Source organism: Rattus rattus, chromosome 9, assembly GCF_011064425.1.
Source record: "Rattus rattus isolate New Zealand chromosome 9, Rrattus_CSIRO_v1, whole genome shotgun sequence".
In the NCBI taxonomy this organism is placed as follows: Eukaryota; Metazoa; Chordata; class Mammalia; order Rodentia; family Muridae; genus Rattus; species Rattus rattus.
The window spans coordinates 78,349,886-78,371,409 of record NC_046162.1 but is presented as its reverse complement, the minus strand read 5'-3'; positions in this window follow the sequence as shown (position 1 = coordinate 78,371,409).

The window sequence follows — 21,524 nt, the reverse complement described above, 5'->3', positions numbered from 1 at the left end:
TACTTGAAACCAGCGTCAGGTTAGAAAATCTAATAAGAAAGTCAAGAAACCCCCACAGTTATAGTAACAGAAAAATGACACGAGGAATCTTCTGCATGATTCAGAGAAATAACAAATGTTCTAGATAGGGCGGTTATCCACGGAGGCTCTTCTTATGAATAAATGAAAGATTCTAATAGAGACGATCTACCGAAGGATTGGAGGAAGAGAAAATGATTTCCTTCTTTACTGATGGAATTGCTCATTTTTGAAAATATATTTTTGTTAAGAGAAAGCAGCACAGAAATCGCCTCCTTATAACATCCCAGCCTGTTAATAACTTGACTGTACCATCACACGTACTCAGTCACGGGTTGTGAATGCTTTGATTTCCATCCTCCACAATTTCGTATGGTTGCATTACAAAGGTAAATAAAAACAAGGTTGGCTTACAGACGCACTTTTTGCTAGCCCTACTCTAAAGACGTTTTCCTTCCTCCCAAACAAGATTAGGAGCCACGCTTTCTATTTTTAATCTGTCCCAAGCACCTCATCTCAATTAGCAGAATTCACGAGACCCCCGTATACTCACCTCACCTCAGGCAAGTAGGTTTGCCTTTCTCGTTTGTGGAAACCTTTCCCATCTGTTCTCAAGATTATAATAGCCTTCTGTGGTGTTCACAAGTATGGGGAAGAGGAAGGGGAGGGGTGATGGCTTAGGAAACATTTTTAAAATTTGACGAAGTTGACCTTGCCGATAGAAATTCAATTTAATTAGTGGAAAACCTTCATGTTAGGAAAACCATTTACTTGCCTGCTATAAAATGAAACAGAAATGACCTAAAATGCATTTACTGCTGTGCTCACAATGGACTTTTCTGTTTACAGAGTTGGTCTGTAACTTTTCCATTGCCATCCGGTGTACAAACAGAAAGAGTCACTAGGACCATTTTACATGAAAACAAAACAAAACAAAACAAAACAAACCCTAACTAAATTGAAACATCTCACCAAAGATGTTCTGTCAGTAGCCAAGGAAAGACCCTGTATGCCGTAACTCACTAGTAATAATGTAACTTAAGCTATGGGAAGAGGTTACCTTGACAGGACAGGGACAAAGTAAAACAGAATACTGGTGGCAGAGGGCTGCCAGCGAGAGTGTCACATGGTATAGCCATGTTAGGAAGTGATTAATCATGTCCCAATGTGGAAAGTTTAGATGAATCGTGGGACTTAGAATCCTCAACTATGGTCTTTTGTCCAAGAGGAATAAATCATGTGCCCACACAAAAGCATGACTAAGCATATTTATAGCTGCTTCATTTATAAAAGTGTAAAGTGAAAAATTTCGCCTCCTAAGTAATAAACAAAGCATGATGTTTTCATGAACAGCAACAACATGAAATATTATGCACTCAGTTGCACTCATTGAAAATTCAATGTTCGGCTAGGTTAAGTAAGCCAGTTGCCAAGGATCAGGTGTCCTATGATTCGTCGTCTGGTTAATACCCCAAATATGCAAAACGGTGGGAACAGAAAACAGTCAGAAGACTTCAAGAAGTCTTATTACTATGCTTAGAAAGCTGTGACTGTAACTATGGCAGACATACACCTGAACATTAAAAAGCCACTGAATTGCACACAAAGTCCATTTGAACACCGAAGAGGGGAGGGCGGCACACACAGGCTCTCTGATATGGTTTCATCATGGAAAACATTTTGTCTGGGAAAGACGCATGGAGGGGGCGCCTTGGTTCTGGGTCTCTGTGGATGCCACCTGCTCTCACCGTGAAAGCGTTCTGACCAATAAAATCATGGATCATACCATGCCTGCAGCTCGGGTCTACCTTCTTTCTTTCCCAAAGGACACGTAAAATCCATGTGAACCTTGTGTTTTATATGTGTCAGGTGTTCAAAACGGGGTGCAGAAGGATGAGGGGAGCCTGGAAAGTAGAGAATTTGGCTTCAGTATCCTTTAATCATGTGCAAACAGAGGGATTCAAGTCCTCTGGCAATATATAGTACTAAGGCCAGGTAAATAAAGCTGCCCAGGAGAGAAATCCATCTTTAATTTCAACACTAGGGAGACAGAGAAAAGAGGGTCTCTACAAATCTCTGACTAGATACTTTCGCCATTCAGAGAGCTCCGGGCCAGTGAGAGATCCTGTCTCCAAAGTAAGCTGGACACTGGTGAAAAAAAGATACCTGATATTCTCTGGACTCCGTGCACATATATGCAAACACACAGACATATAGCACACACATACACAAAGAGAAAGAGACAGAGACACAAAGAGAGACAGAGACATGGAGAACGAGAGGGACTGAGGCATAGAGAGACAAAATCAGAGACAGAGAGAGGGGGGAGGGAGCACACACAGTGGCAGGCAGTAGAACGGGTATGTCATAAATGTATGTAGAGTTATTGTGTTGGGCCAGTTGTTTAAAAATTGTTCCTCAGATATGTGACAATACAACTGCGTAGTTGAACCACTCCAGTTCTGCTTAGTGTAGCGATGGACTCGATGTTAGAAGCATAGGATCGCCTGATTCGCGCCAGACTCTCTCAAGCACAATCTGAACAGGAGTATTGTCTCTGTGTGACTCAAATGCACATTAATGTCATGTCTGGTCTGCAGAATTGGTTGCCTCAGACACTGTGGTGCTCTACAGAAGTGTAGTTCTCCTTAATGGGGTGAGTAATAGCGCTTTGGTGTTTTGTTTCTCTTCCTTTTTTATTCATTTCTTTTAATTGACAGGTAAAATTGCATATACTTATTCTGTACATGTTGTTCTGAAAATACATCCTGGAGATGAAAAATTGAGCTAATTAACTCATGTATAGCCTGGTATTGGGAAGACAGCTCTTCGAGGTCAAGAGCATTGGATGCTCTTGTAGAGGATCCAAATTTGATTTCCAGCACCTACCTCTCTCTGTAATTCTCTCTCTAAGGGATCTGAGATTTTTTTCTTAACTCTTTTTGTACCAGACCAAGGACATGTGGGCTACCAGCAGCTAAAATACCCTTACAGATACAATTTAAACTTTAGAAAAATATTTTCAAAATATCACATAGTTGTCATTTTAGCGGTTAGGAAGGTTTAATCCCCTCCAATTCTTAACAGTTGTCAAGAAAGCTATGCCTTAATTACAGTTGCTTAGGAGTTCTGTGTCCTTGCCAATGTCCTCTCAATTTATGCTTCCCCAGACTCTTGTCCACATGGCATAGTTTCAACGGAGCTGCAGAGAATTCTGAGATTAAATTGTTCATAGAAGGGGTTGAGGAGATGACTCAGTAGCCAAAATTCTCTCCACACAAGCAAGAGGACAAGAGTACAAGTCCCCAGAGGTCACATGAATGCTGGTGTGGGGCAAGGTGGCCTCTCTATAATGTAAGCTTTCTCAGGCAGAGATAGGGGATCACTGGAACATACTGGATATCAAGTATCGCCATAGCTGCAAACTCTGGGTTTGACTGGGAAACCCTGCCTCAGTAATTTCTGACTTCAGCCACAGGCCCCCACATGCATCCTCATAGATGCAAACATGCATATACATGCATGCATATATATGTCACATAAACCAGTAAACATGGAAAGGGAAAGAAAAGTACTATCTAGAAATAGTGGTCATAACAATCAGCCAACCAGTGGGCCTGTGTTGGGACTGGAAGGTGAGGGAAGGACGCTTCAGAGAAGTTCTGCATAAGCAAACACTCGGGCTGCACTCTCTGCCATTCAGGAGGAATAAAAAAATGTGGCCAATCATCTGGCATCCGGACTTTGCCACAGAGAAGCAGCAGTATTTATCCAGGCTGGACACATTACCATCATGGAATTGTCACATCCTCAGTGCGGACCATGGAGTTCGATGACGGGTCTTTACAATAGGAAAGTCATTGACCAGAAGAATGGTCTATGCCATCTGTGTCTTAAAGGGCATGGCATGGATGAGACGAAATAAAGTCTGGTGGATCTGAGCCTCATTCTTCCCTTTCTATCTGGAAAGCATTTCTGTGACATCAAGGCCTCTGTACGGGTTGAAGCCTGCAGCCGCTTTCCCTGGATAACGACAGAAGATGCTGGGCGTATAAATTGCCTTTGACTAGAGCTGGCTTCCCAGCGCCTTTAAGATTTAAGAAGAGAGAAGTGGATAACCTAAAGAATTAGGCAGCCTCTCAGTTTCACCGTCCTATCTAGAAAGATGGAGCTGGAATCCCCGTCAGAAAGACAGGATCTCTGAGGGAGAATGAGAGTGTACAGGTCACCTCACAGGCTACAGGAAAGCACTGGGGAAGCCCCGAGAGCATCCCCTGCAGAGGAAGGCATTGCTCACTGTGATTAGGAAGGTCAAAGCCAGACCTGAAGGATTTCCTTTATACTGTGAACAATGGGAAGCCAGTGCACCGCAATTACTATTTTATAGACCTCTCCAAGGTCCGAAATTCCTAGAGAGGATGGCTGTTTTCTTTGAATAGCATGTGCTGTCCAGAGACAATCGTGTACAAAAGGGGCCTAGTTATTCATGGGTCCCTTAGATGACTCTAGAGAGATTTGACCTCAGTGATTAAAAAGGGAGATGTAAATGCTCTTGTGCTTCTAGGCGCTCCTTTTCAAAGGTTTCATGTACACTATTTGGCTGTTAAGGGAGGTGATGAGGCACTGAGGTAAATGTAATGCTCTCTTTCTCTCTCTCCCCTCCTTCCCTCTATCCATTCCCTACCCCTCCTCTTGCCTATGTGGACACCGAAAACATGCAGGTTTAATGTGTCTCCTATGCCCCTTTCCACATTCCTGTGCATAGTCAAAGAAAACTACCTTGGAAAAGCGCACTGCTCATGTCAGTGTCACAGCAGCATGCCGCTTGTCTCCTACAGATTCTCTAGTCTCCCAGCATCTATAGTGATCCCCCTGTCTCACATCTTCTGCAAAGGCTAGCCTCTGCATCCAGGAAGATGCAGGTTCACATCCCTTTCCCATCCTCTTCAAGGCCTTGTTGCCGCTCTTCTGCAAATGCTTGTACCTGCCCATACATCTTTCTCCCTAAAGACAGAGATGTGTCTTTTGAAGACCACGGCAATCTTGTTCCTAGACGTTACAATATTTTAACCTTTACCCTCCACCGTATCATATCTCCAGGCTTCTCTTCTCTCTCAGGTCTGTCTTTTCAGTTATAAATGTGAAGGCATTTTTACCATCATAAGCACCTTCTTCTTTCTCCTTGAGTCTTCTGGTTAAGGGCCATTGTATTCTGAGTCTCCATAGCCATGAAAAAAATATCTGAGGGTATTCTTATCACAAAGATACATGTTTCACTACATAAAACTATAAAAACAGAATAGTTGTGGAGATAGCTAAAGGAATAGAGTGTGGAAAAGGAAGAGTTGTGAATTCAGCAACCGGAGCTGATCACTTTATATGATTTTAATGTATAGGCATATACTTTAGAAGTACACAACACCCATTTCTGTTCATATTATTGTATATACTCTATGTTTTGCTTTTGATGTAATAGGTCTTAAAGGATATTCTATTTTGTTGAATTTGTACTACAATGCCATCTTTGGTGCCTTCTATAGGTGGATAATTACTGTATTCAGGAGTGAAATTTTCCTATGTACTCACCTTGACGCTATCTCATACTCTTTTAGTTGAATTCATAGGCTTCCTTTCTCTCTCAGAAAGACTATTGATCCCAAGGCTGGTTTTAACTTGTTAACTTGTTACTGTGGAAGTCAAGACACTTACAAACCCAAGAGGTAGGCACTGTAGGTTATAGTAAAGAGCTTTTGAGTTCACGACTCTCTCAAGAATCTGCATTTGAACATTTTATACCATAACCGTAGGCGTGCCAATGGTCACTGTATCTAGGATTCCTATAGAACTAAGGATTGAGAGTTGGAAATGACCAAACTTATGTTTTGAAGCAAACTTAGGAATTGGGGAGTTAGAACCCCCTAAGTAATTGGCTTCGCACCCACTAATCCCCCCTATTTGTGTGATCAGAAATAAAAGTGAACCAGGAGTGTGTTGTATCTAGACAAACCTCCTGTGGTCCTACTGGTCTATGAGAGGAGTTGGTCTTAGCTGTGTTCTTAGAAGTGATATGGGTTCTGAAAGTGCAAGAAAATTTCTAAGTTGAAACGGAACTTGAGCCAAGGGAACACTTCTTGAGGACTGTGCATGAGGGACTGCAGACAAGACAAAGTAGGTGTACGGGAATCTCAGTAAATACAGAATAAAGGGACAAACATAGCAGGAAGTAAGGTCAGATAAACAACGTGCAGCTTACAGTATCCACATGGCTGGATGTCTTCCCTTCCTTCCCTTTTGCCTTTATCCCATTCTACTAAATAATTTTGTGACTAAGAAATGACTGTAGGGTGAGGGAGGAGAATTTCTTGAAAGATTTACTTTCTTCTTGACAAGGGAAATCATTGGGTTCAGAAACTAAAGCGCTCATTTAATACAGTGAGGAGTATCTTACAGGAATTGTCCCTGCTTCTTTGCTATAAACGTAGGTCCTGGGAGTTGCCCTAGATACTTGCCACACAATGATGGGAAGATGACTAACACATTTCTCTTGTGTTTGGATTCTTTTCTTTTGTCCTTTTGTTCTTTTTTTCTACCTCACTCTGACTTCCTTAGCCTGATACCCTTCTGAATTACCAACCTAAGTAACTCCCTTTTCTTCTGAGTTTTCTTGTTTTACATGTCTTCTCAATCGGTATCACCTGTCCGTCACCGAACTGTGGTCATTCCCAAGCTTCTTTTCTAATCAAAATTTTTTATTGAATGATTTCATTATGCGTGCTACACGTATCCTCCACCTATCTACCCACCCACCCACACCTCTTCCTATTCATGCACCCTGCCACCCGCCCAACCATTCACTTACCAACCTGTCTACCCATTCATCCACTTACTGACCCATCTGTACACCTACTTACCTGTCTATCCATCGATCCATCCACCCATGCACCCATCTACCCACCTGCTCATCCATCCATTTAATCAGTTATCCAGTTAGCATACTCAGTGTATCCCATATGGGATAGCTATTGTTCTTCCATCATTTATCCAACTGACCACAGATTCTATTTTATAAGTCTTCACATTAATCCGCGTGGCAATTGGACACTAAAAAAACAGTGATCCAACATTCAGATGGGTAGGAAAATCACACAGGCTTATCAAAAAGAATAGAGCCATCCTAACAATCTTTAATTTCATATTATGATTTTTTAATATAGTAGGCTAAATAGATAAATTGTTGGAGTTAATTTCACATGTTTAGTGTTACTTTTGCAGTCTGACAGCTAGGAGACTCAGAGTTGCCTACGTGAATCGGATCATAACTCCTATTTTAAAATGCCGTTTTAAAAATGCCTTTTTTCTTTCCAGTCACGGGCAAGGAAAGAAGGTCCAATGCGAACACTTCATCGCTGAGCTGCATCTCGAGCCTGAGTCTGACTACAGTTTTATTGTACGGTGGCATTCTACACATGCCTCTTATCCCTTTATGTTCGGACATCGACAATTCCCTTCCCCGTTGTTGCCATGGTACCCTACTGACCTCAGTCACTGATTCCCCTCTGAAGTTTCCATCCACTCTTGCCTGGTCCACGCTTCTCGACTGTTAGGGAAAGCATTTAATTAGCTTTCCACCACCCTCAGGATAAATCCTGTCCCCTGTCCACACTTTAGAGCTCTTTGCTATTAGAAGTTCATAGAGCTCCAGGCTGTCTTTGTACTCTCTGTTTCATCCCTCATAGGGTTTGGCTACTCAAAGCTATTCATGCTTCTAAGCTCCAGGGCATGGATTTCCTCTACCTGAAATGACCTCTTCTTATCCCGGTCTACCCGAAACGTTCCTCTTTTATTCCCAGCATCCTCTTTAGGTCGCCTGGGTGACATTTCCCCCTCCTTTCCTTTTAACTTTCATTTACTGCTGTCATTCTGCCTCCCAGTTACTTGTTAGTTCTCTCGGTCTCTTCCTCCTCCTCCTCCTCCTCTCTCTCTCTCTCTCTCTCTCTCTCTCTCTCTCTCTCTCTCTCTCTCCAGAAATACTGGAAATATTACTGTCTACATTCACCATATATATCAAAAAATCTGTAGCACATTGAAGGTGTGGTATGTTTAAAGGAGAGCTAGGATGGAGATTTATAAACAGACACAGGTAAACCAAACCATATAAAATAAATATGCATTTTGCCTGCATTGCCATTAAAAAGAAAAAAAAATAAAAGATGGCTTGAGACATACCAATCAAACAAATACGTGGAATGTGTTTTCAAATATTATCAGTACATTCTCTGTCAGAAGTAGTATCTGAATTTGCACTGAATTTTGAGCTTTCTGTTCCCAAGTCCATTAATAGAACTGTCTGTAAATGATATAAATGCTTCCTTTTTATACTGGTGTATTTATTTCTGAGATCCTGTTTCCCTGTGTAGTTCAGCTGCTCTCAAACTCATGCCAATCTCTCTACTTCCCTAGAGTTGGAATGCAGGTAGGTACCCCCTCTTTTCTATTGTTGCCTTACAACAATAAGGGTCTGGCTGTAAGTGGTGGTTAAAGCTGGCAGTTCCTTAGTGGGGACAGTAGAATGTAGCTCATCTAATTATTTTAAAGACACACTCATTTTGGAAGTTCTGTTTCATGTAATTTGCGTGGTGAAATCATTATTGACAATTGTATCTCTTAAGGTGCTGGACTACATATATTTGCATACTTTGCCAGCCCCCAAGGTTCTGTCAGCCATGTTTTCCTATCTCACAGAAACCTGACTCAGGACCTGCCCTTCCCATTGTGTGAGCGTTGAAACCACTATCAGGTGCCAGTGATTTCTGAAGCAGCAAAACAACAGGGAAAAGATAGTACAGAGTTCAAGGCTATCACGCTCCTTCCTGGTGACTTAGACAGGCACTGCTTGTTTTCAAAGCTGGCTGGGCTGGAGTGATCTCTACCCTTCTCTGTAGTTTCTTAAAACCCGAAAAGCAGACATTCTAGTACAGTGACCTAATTTTCCAGGCATCAGTTACCCAATAGGTCAGACAGCCAATTTCAGACTGTGATACTCTTTGAAAAGTATGGCCACTGGCTCAGGAAGTCGGCAAGGGAAGGGGGGTGGAGGTGCCCTTTAAGGTTAAGAAGGATGACATCATCACTGACCGTGGCCTCTGGGATGTTTGGAGACTCTGGCTTCATAAATTATCACAGATGAATGTTTGTGCAGAACTGTTTGTATAAAGGCAGAAAGATATGATGCACATTGTAGGAATTACTGGGCCTAGGAAAGAATTAAGTGGCAAAGAATGATAGTTTTGGTTTAAACGGGTCTAAAGGAATATCAGAGAATCACTCCACTTCAAACTGATTTATTATGAAATAAGATGTCATCATTTTTGTGGTCCTGTTGTTGTAAGTGCTATTATTAGTGAGTGAGTTTGCTTGCAGACCAGATCTGAATCCATATCTGTTTTCCCCACTCAAGATTACAGATTTCACACTTGACCTTGCCATTCAACATTGATTAACCACAGCATCCAATCTACACAACAGGATTGATGGGAGGTAGAAGGAGTCAACAGACTTTCCTGATCAGTGGCAAATAATTAATAAATGCCATAAATAATTAATAATACCATGGGCATGTAGCCCACATGAGGCCTGAGCAGTCCCTCTGCTTGGTTCTTGCACCTTGTAGGTCACCAGGAATGCATGTAAGCAAGAGAACAACTAAATTCTGAGAAGCATCTATTCACAGAAGTCAGAAAAATTAGAAGCATACCGAGGGCTGAACTTTTGTCTGCAGTCCAATGGACAGAGCCCAGGGCTGCAGCATCATATGAAATTCCTCAGCTCATCCCTTTTCTTACTGATGGACTGTCCGATTACTCAAACAATTTTTCTAATCTAATGAGACATTTGCAATAAACCCTTCTCTGGCTGAGATTTTACACCTTCAAGTTGACCCCAGAGTATATTCCTAGGAGTGGAATGTCTAGGCCAAAAGCTATAAATACATTTAAAGGACTCTGATTCCTTGACACAAAATAATGTAAATTGTGCCACTTAGAAGGCAGTTTGGCCAAGGTCTTTCTTCAAGATCTTACTAGTTCCAAGTATGGTTCTGTAGAAAGCAAAATAAATGAATGGACAAACAAAATCCTTCACAAATTTTGTGGACTGGCTTTAAGTGCCTCAAAAGTATATCAAAGTATCGCAGAGTATGAATGTGTGTAGTGTAGTTTAGTGTAGTGTGTGTGTATGTGTGTGTGTGTGCATGTGTGTGTGCATGTGTGTGTGTGCATGTGTGTGTGTGTTCATGTGTGTATATGAAAACGCTTTTAACACTAGTCATTTGTCATTAGTTCTTTTACCATTTTCTCCTTCTCCAACTGTATTTAATACTTATTATTATTTTTAAAGATGTATTTATTGTATTTATATGTTAGTACACTGCAATTGTGTTCAGACACATCAGAAGAGAACTTCCTATTACAGATGGTTATGAACCACCATGTGGTTGCTGGGAATTGAACTCAGGACCTTTGGAAGAGCTGTCAGTGCTCTTAACCACTGAGCCATCTCTCCAGTTGGATACTTATTTTCTAAAGCATGCATGTTAAACTGTAAAGGTTTAAGATCACATGTTTTTATGACTGTGTGATATGGGAAGAATAACACAGCTCACTTGCATTGCTCTAATTAATGTGAGCTTCTTCTCTGTCTACTGCTGTGATAAGTCACGGTGACTAGAAGCAACTTGGGGAAGCGAGTGTTTATGTCCTCTCACTGCTCACAGCCTAGCATCCAGGGATGTCAGGGTGGGGACTCAAAAGAGGAATCTGGAAGTTGGGACTGGGTCAGAGGCCATGCAGGAGTAGTTTTCTGCCTTGTTCAACCTGACTTCATATAGCACTTAGGGCCACCAGCTCAGGAGTGGCACCACCCGCAGTGACCTGACTCCTTCCAAGCCTATCATTTATCAAGAAAACTCATCTCATGCTTGCTTGCTACCCACAGGCCAGACTGGTAGGGCATTTTCTCAGTTGACAGTCACTGAGTGTCTCTGGTTGTGTTAAGATGACATAAACCTACAGTGATGCTGGCGTTGGTCTTGTGCACTGTGTACTCAGATGCTGAGTTCTGTGTCCCAAGATCACGTTGCTGTCTGAACATGGACACTGTATTCACCAATGTGCTATAATGGGACCTCCATTAGAGGAATCAGAGAAAGGACTGGAAGAGCTTGAAGGGGCTCGAGACCCCATATGAACAACAATGCCAAGGAACCAGAGCTTCCAGGGACTAAGCCACTACCCAAAGGCTATACATAGACTGACCCTGGGCTCCAAATTCATTGGTAGCAGCGAATAGCCTAGTTGGGGCACCAGTGGAAGGGGAAGCCCTTGGTCCTTCCAAGGCTGGACCCCTAGTATACGGGATTGTTGGGGGGGCAGTTATGGGGAGTGGATGGGGAGGGGAACAGCCATATAGAAGGGGAGGGGGCTGATGCCTGGAAACCAGGAAAGGGAATAGCATTTGAAATTTAAATAAGAAATACCCAATTTAATAAAAATGGAAGAAAAAAAGGAAATGCAAATAAGAAATAACCAAGTTAATAAAAATGGAAAAAAGTTTGAGTCCCCCCCCAAAAATGCTTCCCAGTAATCTCTGATTGGGCAATAAAAGACTAGATCCTGTAGTTGGGCAGGGGAGCGTGGGAGGTGTAACTTGAGATGTGTAGGGACCATGAAGGGAAGGATTGGGGAGAAGGCTGCCATGAGGCAAGATGGGCCATGAGATGGACTATGAGCATGTGGTAAAAGAAGCTTGAATTGAGGGTGCACATAAAACAGAGCAGGACTCAGTTGTCAAATAATAGGACCTTTATCTGGTTATTAGTAGCCTAGCTGGGTTATAACAGTCTCAGAACCTGCCCAGCTTGTTAGTAAATTCTGACATCTTTACTTGGGAGCTAAACAGGAAAGAGTGGGGCAGAAACCCTACATAAAAATACTTCAACACTGATGGGTTAGAGAGCGGTCATTGGCCTTTGCCATATCGTTCATATTTTTTTCTATTTGTGCCCCTGACCATCTTATCTCAAGAGTCTTCCTTACCAAAATTTTTCTCTCCTGCTTCTTTCACTTTTTCCATTCTTACCTTTTACTCCACTCCATTTTCTTTTATCTGCTTATTTCTTTCCAAAAAAGGAAAATATAACCTGTCAAAGAATGAGACATGCTATCTAGTTTTGAATGCCTTTAGGGTTCTAGAAACTTTAAAAAACATGGAGCAAAATGTTGGCTGAGAGTTGGCAAGGTTGGGAGTTAAGGACAAATGATCACCACTTAGATGTGTTCAGTAATTCCAATGATTCCCACGTGTAAGGGCTCAGGTGTAGTCTCAGCATCAAGTGAACTGAGGCAGGAGAATCACTCTGTGTTTAGGAACAACTTTCTGTCCCTAGTGAGTTAGTTGCAGATTATCCAGTGATCCAGAGACAGGTCCTGTTCCCAAATATACATATGTACATAATACACAGCGCGCGCGCATGCGTGCACACGCGTGCACACACACACACACACACACAGAGTTCATGTGGACCATCTATGTGGCAATCACTCATTCTAGTTCTATAAGCTATGTAGAGAAAGACTAATACATGACACTTATCACAGATGTTCTTGTCTATAAGAGCCAAACTTTGAAAATCTAGTAATTGCATTGCATTGTATCTGATTTTATATATAAACACCAATGGTCTGCACATGATTGGCCCTGTGACGTGGGGATAAACCTTCCAGAGGAGAAATACAGGAAGGTGGATAAGAGTTTTCTGGGGTTGTAAAACGACAGAAACATGGCAAAGAACAGGGGTATACAAAGTGTGGTCTGTGAGTCTGAATACCAGAAAGTTCACCTTTGTCACCTTCTGAACAAGCAGGAAGCCCACAGGGAACTGGCCATCATGACTGGGAGACTCTTTACACAGTCTGAGGAGGCCAGATAGGTAGGAGTCTCCAGGCTGAGCCACTGAGGAAAGCACAGGATTTGTTAAGCTTTTCTTTAAATGCTTCCGTCTCCCGTGAGTCTTCTCCACATCTCCTTGGTGACCACATGGATTAATAAGACAGAAGAACATTTCTTTAAAAGTGTGTCTTTATAGTATTGATTTCTGAGTTTGACTGACTCATAAGAGGCCCTCTGAATGGAACTTTAGACTGGTGTTGTGATAAAGGGAGGTAAGGAAGAGAGACTGCGGTAAAAACAGTTTGTTCAACTTCAGAGACAAGGAAGGAATCTCAAAGGAGGAGCCCAGGCAAGAAGATTCCAATATTTCGACAAGTGAAACAATTTACAGTCAAATTGGAGGAGACATCTTTCTGTAGCCACTGTATTGAATTAATTGTCTAGGCTCTTATCTAGCAATTTCTGCTGGAATTGTACTGCCTGCAATACTATCTTTAAGATGAATATTAATAAGGATTCTTTCTGATTATTCCTTTCCTACAATAACTTATTTAAAACTGGGATATATAATTTTAAGATGGTTTGGGATCTTAGTCATTCTGAAGAAATGAAAATGAAGAATTGGAAACAGGAAATGATTTGTTTGAGTAACACAAAGAATTATGGGTTTGAGATGAGAACAAGCATTGATTCAGTGCCCTCCTCCATGCCTTACAGAACACCTTTGAATCAGGGATAAGGTTCAGAGTCTAATTTTCTTCCAGGAAAAGGAATATGGTGTCTCTCTCTCTCTCTCTCTTGTCTATCTCTCTCTGTGTGTATTTCTCACCGTCTCTCTGTCTGTCTCTGTCTCTGTCTCTGTCTCTGTCTCTCTCTCTCTCTCTCTCTCTCTCTCTCTCTCTGTGTGTGTGTGTGTGTGTGTGTGTGTGTGTGTATGCATGTGTGTGGGGAGTGTTGCATGAATATTTGTTTGCCTGTGTGTGTGTGTGTAGAGGCCACAGCAGGATGTTGGATAGCATCCTCTACCCCCCCACCACTTTATTGCTTCGAGATCATGTCTCACACGAAACCTGAAGTTCCCATTTCAGCCAGGTTAGCTGACCAACTAGCTCCTGGGATCTGTCCCTGTAACTCCACCGAAACCGCTGAGGTTACAGGCATGCAAAGGTACAGCTTGGCTCTTTACATAGGTACTGAGGATTCAACCTCAGGTCCCTGTGCTTGGAGAACAAGTCTCCTTACCCATAGTGCTCTGTCCCTGGCCTGGGATAAGATGAGCACATCTATGAATTAGTGTCTAATTTATGGGGAATTCTCTCTCCACTGTTTCAAATGCTTCCTCTGTTCATTTCTTTTCTTATCCCATTCCCGTCTAGCATATGTTATACTTTCTATAGTTGTTATATAGTTCTTAGATAGTTGGTTTTTTTCTTCCCGTTGCTATTTTTATTTTCATTTTTGATTTTTCTAACAACAGATCACTGAATTCAGGGATTATTCCCTCTGCCACCTTTAATTCATCATTCAGCCCATCAAATTATCTTTAATTCTTTATCACACTGGCTTTGATCTGCAGCATTTTCTTTTGGTATTTTCCTAGAATTTCCATACCAGAACAAATTGCAGCCTGGTTCAACCGTTGTTCACTTTATTCTTTGGAGCCCACACCATGTGAACGGTGGATGGTCTAAATTTGTGTCCTGGTAGTGCCAACCTGTCTGCAATATTGAAGTCAGGTTCTGATGCCCGCTCAGCAGTGGTATTTTTCTTTTGTTAACAATGCATTTGAATTTTTATTTCGATGCATTCTGTAGCTTTGGCTTGGTAGGTGGGAATTCTATACTGTGTAAAAAGAAATGTTTTAAATTAATCTTTAGAAATGCAGAAGTCAGATATTGTGGGGAGGAGCTGAGAATTCTGTCATCCTAAGTATTTGATATTTTAGTAAGATTGTGCTTCTGAACTATAATTCTCATATTCTCTTCTGTCTCCCCCACCCCCTTAGATGTGACAGAATGGGCAGTAGGGGCTGGAATCAGGCATTCATGTTTCTCCCTGTTTGTTAGGCTACCGATGAAACTGTGACCGATTAGGATAGATGGATTACGTGCACTAACTGGACTTTTAACTTAATGACATTGTCAACTTAGACTGGGTTTGCTGGGACTTAGCCCTGTGTCATTTCTAGTTTTTTCACAAGGCAAACCGAGCTAAGAGCAGAGTTCTCTAGTTCACGGTATTTTTCAATTCATATTTGGGTTATACACTCACAAACCCATCATAAGTTGAATTTATCACTGAAATAAAAAATGCACTGAACACATCTACGCCTTCAATGTTAGATATGCCTAGAACCCATACATCATTACCTTATCACTTGGGGAAATGAATTATCAAAACGACTGTGTTTAATAAGTACTGGTTATCTCACGTCTCTTATGAACATGAGATGTGTGTAGTGTCTACAAGCAGGTAAAAAGCAGAATGAATGTAAATCTATATACTTGAGTCATCATGAAGTTGAGCCTTGGTACATAGAGTCAACCTCACTCAGAATCCAAGTACCTCTCCCAGAAACATCCTTTAGTTCTTCTTCCCAGTATCACAATAGAACCAGGGGGATCCTAGAAGTCAATCTCGCCCATGCTCTACCTACCTGTGACTTGATATCCTTGAAGCTTTTCTCATTCAGCCTCTACCAACTCATCTACCACAGCTTATATTTCCCTCCTCGGGGTCAGCTCTTTCTTCGCTTCCACTCCTGGTAGGCTTTGTCTCTGTGTCTTCACCAGCAGACTGTAGGGGACAGTCGTTTTCCCCGCAATCTTACTTCTCTGATGGATCGAAGTGGCATGGATTTCTCTTACACTTTGCTCAGGATTGGAGGGTACCTTTTTTTTACAGGCTCAGACTATCAAAACTAAAATTTTCTTTATCTTATAAAGGCAGAGACAAATCACTCTAGAAGCGTAAGGTTATTTCTTTATAGTGTATTTAATAATATTCTGACATTCCAAGACTTTGGATCCGAGTCCTTAATTTTGTATTCTTATTGTCCAATGCAGAATTTAATGATATTACAAAGCACCCATGTGACTGTATGAAGCCATGAGAATCAGATCATTTAAAATTACTCAAGCGATGCTCTGCTTTCTGGGCTTCCGTGCTGGTATTTTGTGTGGTTTTGTTGCACTGCTCTCAAAGTTCATTCATTCAACCATGTTGTGTCTGGAATACACTGTTGATTTTGTTGCTGTTGCTGTTGCTGTTGTTGTTGTTGTTGTTTTGTTGTTGTTTATAATCATCTACCACGTCTGCCTCTTAGAGTCTTTCTGCCCGCTCTTCTGCAATGATCCCTGGCCTCGGGAGGAGAGACTATACGCTAGATGCCCCACCTATGTCTAAGCTCTGTCTTCAGTCTCTTATTCTCTGTTCGTTGATTAGCTGTGCATTCTATGTTAATCACAATCACTGTGGAAAAGTGTTTCTCTGGTGAAGTTTGAGAGACGGCCTAGTCTATGGGTTTAAGTAGAAGTCACTAGGGTTTGGTTGGTTTAATAGCATGTCCTTTGAGCTGTCAGGACAGGGAAAGTAAGCATTTCTTTAAGAGTGTGGCCCCGGCACTCGGGTAAAAGTGAGGAAGACAATAGACTTCCACAAATTGTCTTTCTGATCTCCACATGATATGCACATGAGCATATACACATATAGGTAATGATAAATATACAGTGAAAGCTGTAAAATGAAACAGAATTGTTTGAAATCACTAAAAGCTTTCTATATTTTCAAAAAGGATCTTTGCATCATATGTGTTAAGATCAATGATTTGTGCTCTCTGTGTCTCTATCCCTCCCCTTTGTCTCTGAATGTGTGTGTGTGTGTGTGTGTGTGTGTGTGTGAGAGAGAGAGAGAGAGAGAGAGAGAGAGAGAGAGAGAGAGAGAGAGAGAGACTGAGACAGAGATAAACAGTCAGACCAAGACAGAGGGACAGAGAGACTCTTTTCTTTCCTTTTTTCTCTCCATCTTTATTAAATTGGGTATTTCTTATTTACATTTCAAATGTTATTCCCTTTCCTGGTTTCCAGGCCAATATCCCCCTAACCCCTCCCCCTCCCCCCCTTTGGGTGTTCCCCTCCCCATCCTTCCCCAATTACCCCCGTCCCCCCAACAATCCCATTCACTGGGGGTTCAGTCTTGGCAGGACCAAGGGCTTCCCCTTCCACCTTGCCCTTACTAAGCTATTCATTGCTACCTATGCAGTTGGAGCCCAGGGTCAGTCCATGTATAGTCTTTGGGTAGTGGCTTAGTCCCTGGGAGACTCTTTTCTTATGTAACTAGGCACATCATTAGGTAGCTCATGCATTAGATGGTCCTCTGTACTCTGGCAAAGATTTCTTCATTTATTAGGAGAATTACTGACATATTCGTGACATTTTACTACATTTCTGCAAAGACTAAACTCCTCCACACATCTCCTGTAGCCTTTTGGCAGTTCTGTAGATCTTCCTTAAAATTCACTCATAATATTTTCTGTTGCAATCTTAAAGAATTGAAAATCCAGTTTCCCGTTATCCCCCAATCTACTCCTCCTGGAGACACCTGAAAAGAGTCAGCTCTTACATGCAACCTAAGCAAAATAAAGATTGATTGCCTTTTCAACCAGTTTCTCTTGTCAACTGACTCTCAGGAAGTCAGTTCCTTCCCCAGGAGCAGCCGGTCTTTTGTCCATGGGAATCCCGTTTATAGGGTGTCTCTGAAACTGGATCCGTGAGCTCTCCTCTTTTCCCGGAAGTTCTCTCAATTCTGCAATACTCGCCCCATCATCACCACTACCATCACCTACTAAACCAGGACCAAAGCTTTGAGTGTTCAGAATATCTAATTCAATTTATAAAATCCAATACAATTTATAGGTGGTGTGGGAAACTTCATTTGAATTGTATCTGCCTGGATCCTAAAGAAAATTTAGTTTTAGGTGAAAACAATAATAAAATAAAATGTTGGCAGGCCTCTAGTTGCCACAATTGTTCTATGTTCCATTCTGTTGTTTCCTGAGCTTCAAGACATGGCTTCAAAAAATTGATTCTGGGTGGAATAGGACGAAGGTGCACCAGCAATGAATGTCACCTGAATTTAAGAGATAAAGAAAAGAATCAACAGAGTATTATTAATCCATAGAGGAGGGAAAAGGTCATTTGTCTTTGCTCGTTGTGTTGCTTATTTGTTTTGCAATGTTAGGGATCAAATACAGATCTTATGTCTGTAGATGTTCTACTGTTGAACTATTCCTGAGAATCTACTACAGACTAGGAAACATAGATTGCCTCTTCAAAGGTACACAGGTCAAAGTAGACAAGGGATGTGCGGAACAAGGCCATTGAGGACGTTAGAGCAGGCTCCAAAAGAGTTAAAGGCAAATAGGTCTTCCTTAGCAAATAGACTTGCATCTGTTTGTTTCAAAGTCACGTAGTATAAATGGTGTCTACGTGAAGGTGCATTTCATGCCTCATTGTGGTCGCTTAGTTTCCGAAGAAGGACAGGTGTAAAATAGTAAGCCCTGTGTTCTTTGTTATGGACATGGTCATAAATCAAATGAAGGGTAACCAAGACATATATTAATTCACCTTCACCTTTATTTTGAGAACCCACACTGAATGTCTCCTTCAGTTTCCATTTCCTTATGAAGAGGGAAGGGGGCATAAGTAGAGACCAAGAGGGCTAAGTTGGAGACAGAGACTTGAGAAATTCACCCTGTTATGGAATAAGCAAGATATACCTATGACTACTCAGGTTTTGTAATCTTCAGTGTCCTCAGAGGACCGTGAAATACATTTTACAGAAACCTATAGTTGGCCTAGAAAGAGGATCTTACTGAAGATGTGTGGCCTTCTAGTCCGTTACCTGGGAAATCTCGTTCTTTCAGGCTCTATACGCTTATAATAAGTCAATAGCAACCAGTCCACGTGTAAGAGACCCATTATAACCCCATTTTGTCTGAATACTTTCATACCACAACAAGTCTGTTCTACCCACTACCCCTTTATGAATGATGTTTTAATCTAGTTGGCAGCAGCCAAACCTTGGCAACCTGGAATTAAGTAAGAGTAAGAGGAGCTAAAGACCCTTTGGGCTTCAGGAGCCTTGTCGGTTCTGGACTCTGGGGGTGCAGATCCTCCCAGTGCTTGAGAGGTGCAACAGAAAGGACTCAGGTTTGTCCTGTGGAAATGAGTCACATCAGATGGTTTTGCAAAGGAATTTTCCTTGGCAGCTGCCAGTTCCTACGGTTGCATTTGTTTGCTGTGAGCTTGGAGCTGTGGGTGTTTTTACCTCGCTGGTTCCCCCAGGATCTTTCTTCACTGTAAGATTTTTACTGCTCTTAAGATGCGTGGAAATCATCTTCCTGGGACATCATGTGCCCAAGTCCTACAAGGAAGTAGAGGAGAAAATTGAAAAGCATACAGTGTGGAACATGATTACCCCTGCTTAATAGTAACTCAGACAAGTTCTACCTTTGGCTTTCTGACCTTCCATGTGATGCTTTTGAGCACTGTATTGCAGAGGCAGACTTTGCAAACCATTTAAAACTTGTTTTTAAGACGCGTTAAGGAACTGTGACATTCTGGAGAGTCATTTGTATTTCTTAAAACCAAACTTGAGGTGTGGACTTCAAACCACTGTAACTAATGATGATTAAAGTACTATCTCTTTTACTAAATATTTACTAAGTTACTAAATCAAATAATTGCTTCGACTTTGTCCTGTCATTGTTAAATGTGTAAAGTGCCACATTCAAGGTGACATTGCTTGTTTCTATTTGTTCCCTTCTCCCTCCTCTCTTTCACTGTCCTTCTCAAGCTTTATCCTCCACCCTTCTTTCTACCCTTCCTTTCTTTCTGTTAGGATATAGGAGTGGCACAGACTTTAATTTTTATTCCACATTTAGAAAAGTCTTCCCATGATGATTAATTCCTATGGTACTATAAATTCCTATTGGCTATGTGCCCTTACACATTTTTCAGTAATGTCAACTTATTAAATGAATGATTATATTTGGTATACTTGTATGCAGGCACATAAATCTGAAACATCCCTTTGAATACATTCTTACCCATTAACATAGTGGTAAAAAGAAACATATCTTAGAACATTTTGATTTTTAACATCCATAATAGCTATTGTCTGAATGAAAGCAAAGAGTTGAAGGAGTCGCTCTAAAGGATGGCTAAGCATTCAACTGGAGCATAGGGGCTGGAACAACTGCTGTACACCTATGGACTGAAGATGGTCTTACTCTTCCTATCCTTCTTACTCTTCTTTTTTCCTGAGATCTTTTCCAGTTCTTGGATTTCAATTTGCTCAATGTAGTGCCAGTGAAAATCCTCTTAGGATAACTCAGTAGAGCCACTTGGTACCTTCCACTTTCCACAGCTATACTGTGGTTTGGGCTTTCAGAGGATCCAGGAGCTTCCAGATGAATATCTGTGTCAAGTGCTCAGTGTAACTCCAGGAAGTGTATGTAGTGCCCTCCTGACTTCTAGTCAGAGTGTCTGGCTCAAGACTGCTTGGCCTTTTCTCAAATGACTGTGCTAATCACTTTCACAGCAGCCTAACCTTGATCCCAACACTCAAATGAAGAAAAGGTCTTTAACTGAATGTAGGAACTCAAGGAAGAAAGGATCTCACAGACCGTACGTTGGTCCACCTCTAATATAGAGGAGACCTAAAGAGAAGCATAAAGCACTTTGGGTTTTATTTCCTTTCAAGGTCATTGTAGTATTTGAGACAATAGCTTTCCTCCAATGGATGATTTTAACATGCGTACTTCTCCCTGTAGAACCAAAGAGTTATCAATTACAATTCAGGAGGAAATTTCTCGTATGAAGATCATTCTAGTCAGTCCTAAGTGTCACATGCAGAAGGTGGTACCTGGGAGGGAAGCCAGTGATGGAGAGAACATGAACTCTCACAGACTCTGCGACCTCTAGATCAACCCCAGCCTCCTGTTTTTATTTGTAACATGGGAGTGATGGTTCTGTGTTGACTCACAAAGTTAGGGTTAAACAAGGTACGGCACTGAAAGGACATAGCATTCAGCTCAGCCCTTAGCAAATACTACATAAGAATACAGCCGGGATTAATACCACCAGATGGTTGTTTGCTTGTGGGTTTTCTCCATAACCTGGTTTTCTTTTACCTTCATGACTGCAATACTTCATATCTATTAGGAAGAATGGAGAACAGAGAGAGTAAGCCTACCTTTTCTTTTCTTATCATGAAATAAGCTTGCCATTAAAAAATTCTCGTGACAGAACATGTAAATACATCACAAGAAGGTTTATTATTAATAGTCATCTAAAGAGAAAGACCGAAGGATTCATGATAGGAAATATTATTGTCTTTTGTGAGCTAATAGGTTTGATGTGGGAATACTCATTGTTAGAGATAATTACCAAAATCACCGCTGTAAAGTATTCTGTTGCCTGGAGAGTAGTTCCCTGACTTAGCAACCAGAAGATACAGATCTACAGTTTATGACTGCATTTTATTCAGGTTGAGACCCC